This window comes from Papaver somniferum, chromosome 7 (genome assembly GCF_003573695.1).
Source record: "Papaver somniferum cultivar HN1 chromosome 7, ASM357369v1, whole genome shotgun sequence".
Taxonomy (NCBI): domain Eukaryota; kingdom Viridiplantae; phylum Streptophyta; class Magnoliopsida; order Ranunculales; family Papaveraceae; genus Papaver; species Papaver somniferum.
In genome coordinates, this window is record NC_039364.1 from 265,964,418 (window position 1) to 265,970,101 (window position 5,684).

The window sequence follows — 5,684 nt, forward strand, 5'->3', positions numbered from 1 at the left end:
TTCCTGTACTAAACTTTCCAGTCTGAACTATGACTTAGTAATTGCATGTGACCTGCAAATACAGGGTCTCACTTTTCTAAAAGAAAGGACAAATTAAGTATTATTGCATATGTTGCAGGGAAGGTAATGGTAACGCGACGATCTACTCGTGCGAGCCAAGGAGAAAATGGTGGAGCCCAAACAGAAGGACTCGACGATATGGATCCAGGCGAGCCTCTGATACCAGGTGAGGTGGTAGGCTGGGGACTGTGTATAAAAATGAGAGCAAGATGGGAATGTATGAGAAGCCTACAGTGATAACCGCAAGTGCACGGTGTCGATTGTGGTGTTGTGCAAATACGGGTCATTCCACAGGGACTTGGGTGTATGTTTGAAGATTTCCTAAGCTAAAACAGTGGCAGTTGAGAACTTTGAGCTGTGTTGAGACACAACTCAGCTGAGGACAGTGAGATGTCAAAATGTGTAGGAGTGAACAATGGTTGTAACTGAACTAGTGAAGGCAGTGAACTAAGGTTGTTGAATCCACAACCTAGATGCTTAGAAATCCCTGTTTTGATACCCTAGTTCTCTTCTTCAATCAAGGAGTATAGAGGTTCCAGCCTCAACTACCTTGAAGGTGTGATAAATCACCAAAATATCATGAATTAACCTTAAGTTAATAGTCTGTCAAATCCAAGAATTGGTTGTCTGATTAAGGCACAACCAAGCAAAGATTGAACTAAAAATGCCAATTCCTAGCATTACCCATCTGTTTAAAGTATGGGCAATCACAAATTGAGCTAAAATCATTTTACTAAGCTTGAATATACATCAAAGTGTTAACCTAACTACCTAGGATGCATGACATACTAGGTGAGAGAAAATCAATGTGTATTCAGGGGTTAAAGCATGCTTTTCCTTCTAAGTTCATGGAGCAACAGTGAATCAAACAGGGGATTCTTACCAACTAGGGTTTCATCTAAACCTTAACACAATGAATTAGAACATGATAAACATAGAGAGTAATTGAAATTGAAATTTAGAATTAGAATGAAACCAGAAAATTACAAAACCTAACAGTGGAGAGCACTGGCTAATCCAGGCCTCCAAATGGTGCTCTGGCTAATCCAGGCATAAGCCAATTTCACACCCACAGTCCCCTTTTTATACAAGCAAGCAAAAACCCAAAAATCCCCAAATTATCAGAAAATTAGGGTTTCACCAAAAAGTGAAAATGACTCACCTAACCTACTGATAACATCCCTAATACGTCGACCCATGCCTCTAATTATACATTCAATCACTTTCCCCCCAAAATCCCCAATTTATGAAATTAGGGTTTGATAAAAAATGAAATTAATTCATACCTAATCTCTGAAAACTGCTACTGACTTCGACCCATGCTTCTCCTTAGTCTCCTGCTCCTCTTCATGCCTCTGATTATCTCCATCTCATCATCCTATTTCACCTATTTCACACCTAGGATTTCTGTGGCGTGAGAGGAGGTGAAATTGGTTGTTGAGGGAGGTGTAGAGTGTGCTAATGATGAAGGGTTAGATGTTTGGTGGTGTTTAGGTGGCTATGGAGTAGGTGGTGGCGATGGCAGTGGCAGGGTGATGGTGGTGGTTCTGCACAGGGTATGGTGGAGAGGAAGAAGGTGAGGGTCGATCGTTTTGGGAAGAAGGGGATGTTTGGTTAGGTCATAGGGTTCGGTCGCTATGGTGTGTAGCGGGATCATCGAGTTCTATGTTTGGCGAATCTCGACCGTGGGATATGGAGATGAAAGATCAATCTGACGGTGAGATGAAGTGGATCCTGCAGCGACCGTTGGATTATACAATACAACAAAATTAACGACACCAGATGGAGTTAGGTGTTGTAGTGTTAAGCGGAAGTATCGAGGTTTGATGCGCAGGCAAAGAAGCGACCGTAGGATGCAGATGCGATCCAATCTGACGGTCGGGAATGGAGGCGGGTATGGATATAGAAAATGGGTTTGGGTAAGGGTTTTGGGCCTTGGGTATGCCAAGCCCATATCTTCTTTAAGAGCAGTTCTTCCTTCTTGAGCCCATTTCTAGTCTTTTGGGCTTATGCGCACCATTCTTCGCGGCTTCCTTGCGTAATTTCTTCCGGCTTTTCACTACTTTTCTGCTCTTTTCCGCTCCGCAAGTCATCCAAACTTTATTTGGTACCTAAAAATGCAAAATTAGTTAATAAAAATATTTATTCTTGAAAACAAGGAAAATACAGAATATGGGATAAAATGTAGAATTAATGCACAAAAGATGAGTTAAATGCCAAGAAAAATATATAGAAATATGCACTTTTTAGCACTCATCAAATACCCCCAAACCTGAATTTTACTTGTCCTCAAGTAAAACAAAACTAAGGAAATCCTACCTATACCACTGTCGCTGGTCTCTCGAATGCATTTAGCGTATGCACTAAGCCTTTTAAACCACTAAGTGTCCCTAGTGGACGAGTTAAGTCTCGTGAAGGTTTGCTTAGAACGTACCTACAAAGTTCTAGGTCAAAATATAAGCTCAGATTCCATCAAATGTGACATGTGCAAGTCAGTTTAAGCTCACAGCAAAATGGAGATGTCAATCTAGCTATCAAAGGCACAATCCTAACACTGATAACAAATAAAGACATGTGATAAGAGTGTAAAGTGTATCTACACATGTGTAAAGAAAGATCTGAAGTTATGACTACTAATCACCAAGAGATAGTTTCTCAGGCTAAGAACCAAGGTCGAAATCTAGCTAGCTGTCCGGACTTTACGAGAATTGTGAATGAGTTGGAGGTATTTCACAATTACTCGCGTTGTACATCAATGGCATACACCCTTCCTTGCTTATTACAATGAAACAACAAAATGACTATTTACATGACTCTTATTTACATTGACTACTCCTTTTTATTTTTGGAACAAGAGATGATGGAAATGATAAATACTTGATGATTTTTTTTTTTTTTTTTTTTTTTTTTTTTTTTTTTTTGAATAAGGAAACACTTTTGATACATATACAAAAGGAAACAAAAATTACATGACACTTTGCAAGAGGTAGCCCTTTTTGATGCACCCAGTTAAATTCGATGGTTGTCTTTCTTAATGTAACCTCCACCTTCTATCCCAACCAACCAAAGAACAAGCTAGTCAAGTTTCATTCAGTATTCTAAAGTGATTGGCAATCGTAACTTCCTATCAAACACCTTGAAGATCGAGGCCATACATGTATTGGTAGATCGTGCGCGTGCAAATTTCTTATCACTATGTGAATTGTGCTAGAATCAGGGTGCCTAAATATCTAGACTAAGACTCCTAAAAATTACATAAATGCACAAGAGTCAACATTTCAAGGTAAATGAGCTCCATTTTTATGATTTTTTAATTTTTTATTTTGATTTTTCAATTTTTTTGGAATTTTTCAAAAGAAGAAGGAGTTCGTTTTCAATTATGGCAAATTATCAAAGTATCTACTTTTCACCCCCAAACCTAAACTAAACATTGTCCTCAATGTTTCAAAATATGAACAAAATTATAATACAACATATGAAGAGGATCATGTTGAGTAGAGAAAAAGGAAAGAGAATACCCGATTTCGGCGAAAGCAATATTAGAACTCCGTTATTCAAGGCAAGAATCCAACATATTTCAGCCGAGATCATATTGGATTAGCAAAATATATACAAAAGGAACAAAAGGGTTTTAAGAAATTTTATCTACTGGATTATATACAAAAAATTCACCATACACTAACAATCTAAAGAGTTGAGGATCAACCCAAAAGACAAAGTGTAGCGGTTTCAACAACTTCACACATGAAAGAAAAGCACGTGAAGCTGTGAAACCAAATGAGCTACCCCCAAACCTGGATTTTACAGAAGATATAATTTTGAAAACAAAATCGCGCAGTTTTGGGGGTTCATCATGCACAAGATCTAACTCAAAGTGTACTTTGCTATGGACGGGCAAACATGCAATTTCCAACTGTGGTTCCTCAAAGATATTATATTTAAATGCAAAATGGTCCAAGAGGACTTGGGAAGCACACAGTTCCAAACCTAGATTAGGCATTCTCAGAAAAATTGGTTTTACAATATTGGTACAAACCAAATCTAGGTTGGGTGGAAGGCCATGAGATTGTGACTTATGTAGGACGATAGGCACATCATTATTAATCACATCAACATCTCCTAAGTCTTCTACAAGTGTCACAACATGTTCACAATCATCAAACAAATTGGCAAGATCACAATCAGAGTCATCAACATCATCAACAGATTCATTCTCATGCATCGGCAAATCAGGAGAAATATCACAATGTGACCTAGGTAGAGAATCAGACACATCAAATATATTTTCATGCATATTAGCATTAGTGTCTACAGAAGATTCAACTATTCCTATGTCATGCTCATCTTCACAGAATAATTGTACGAATCCCATGTCAATATCAAAATCATATGAATTACAATGAGTATTAGAAAAAACAACATTCATGAAGGTCGAGGGCGAGAAGCCATATGTTATTGAACCAACAGGTTCCACATATTTTCATGTTCTTCTAACATATCATCATAATCATCATAATCATCATCATGGTAGCATGCATATTGGTCCTCATTAAAAGTGGTGGTGTCATTAGTCGATTCATGTTCCTCTAAATTAGGTTCATATTCAACATCATTTACATGAATGGGACTAGACACTTCATTAGGTACAACATACATTTCCTCATGAATTTCCTCCTTTTGTAGGTGAAGCAAAATCTGATCTAAATATGCCTGAATTCGTGATGTAGATCTATCGAAGTTTTGCTCACTGAGTCTGAAAGCTTCTGTGGTGGAGTCTAAATTCATGGGAGTACAAAATTCTTCATGTTCAAATTGTGGTGATTGGTACATGTGTGCATGGTCATTAGGGTTTATAAAAGATTGATCGCAACCCTCAAAGGATTGATTATGGTCCCAATGACTACCATTCTCACAATTTATGGGCATTTCATACCTTGGATTTTCTCTAGATTGCCTAAAATCATGCAAACTATGACAATTCTCAACAGGGTGGTCTAAACTACCACATGCGGGACATGCATAGATTTCAGGTTGCCTAAGAAAATTAGATGTGACAGATTCCTCATGTGATTGCATTTCTAAAGCTGTGATTCGAGCTTCTAATTGATCGATCAGTGATGATTGTGTGAGTGAGGCACTAGCAAAATGTTCATTTTCACGTTGTGATGAATGATGCATGTGTGAATAGTTATTAGGGTTCATGTATTGAGGCTCGGGACTTTGTAAATGTCCATAATAATTCCTATAACTATTGACATCATGGTCTATGGGAGGTTCATAACGTGAAGTTTGTCCACACGCAAGTTCTCTAAGGGATTTGTTGTACTCCCCAACTGTAGAAAAAGATCTATTCATGATTGGCTCAAAAGCTAAGTAAAGAATGTACAAAGCTCAGAATTTGGTTTTTAAAGGGTTTGGATTTTTGGGAAAAATTTGGTTTTGGTGGGATAAAAGAAAAAAATTTGGTTGTTAATGTGGGAGCAAAATAAAATTTGGTTTTAAAATCTGGGAGCAAGTAAATTTTTTTTTTTTTTTTTTTTTTTATAAGAAAATAAAATTTGGTTTTTGAATGGGAGCAAGCCCACTGTTGGTTTTGTGTTTACTTTGGCTCAGCTGGTTTGAAA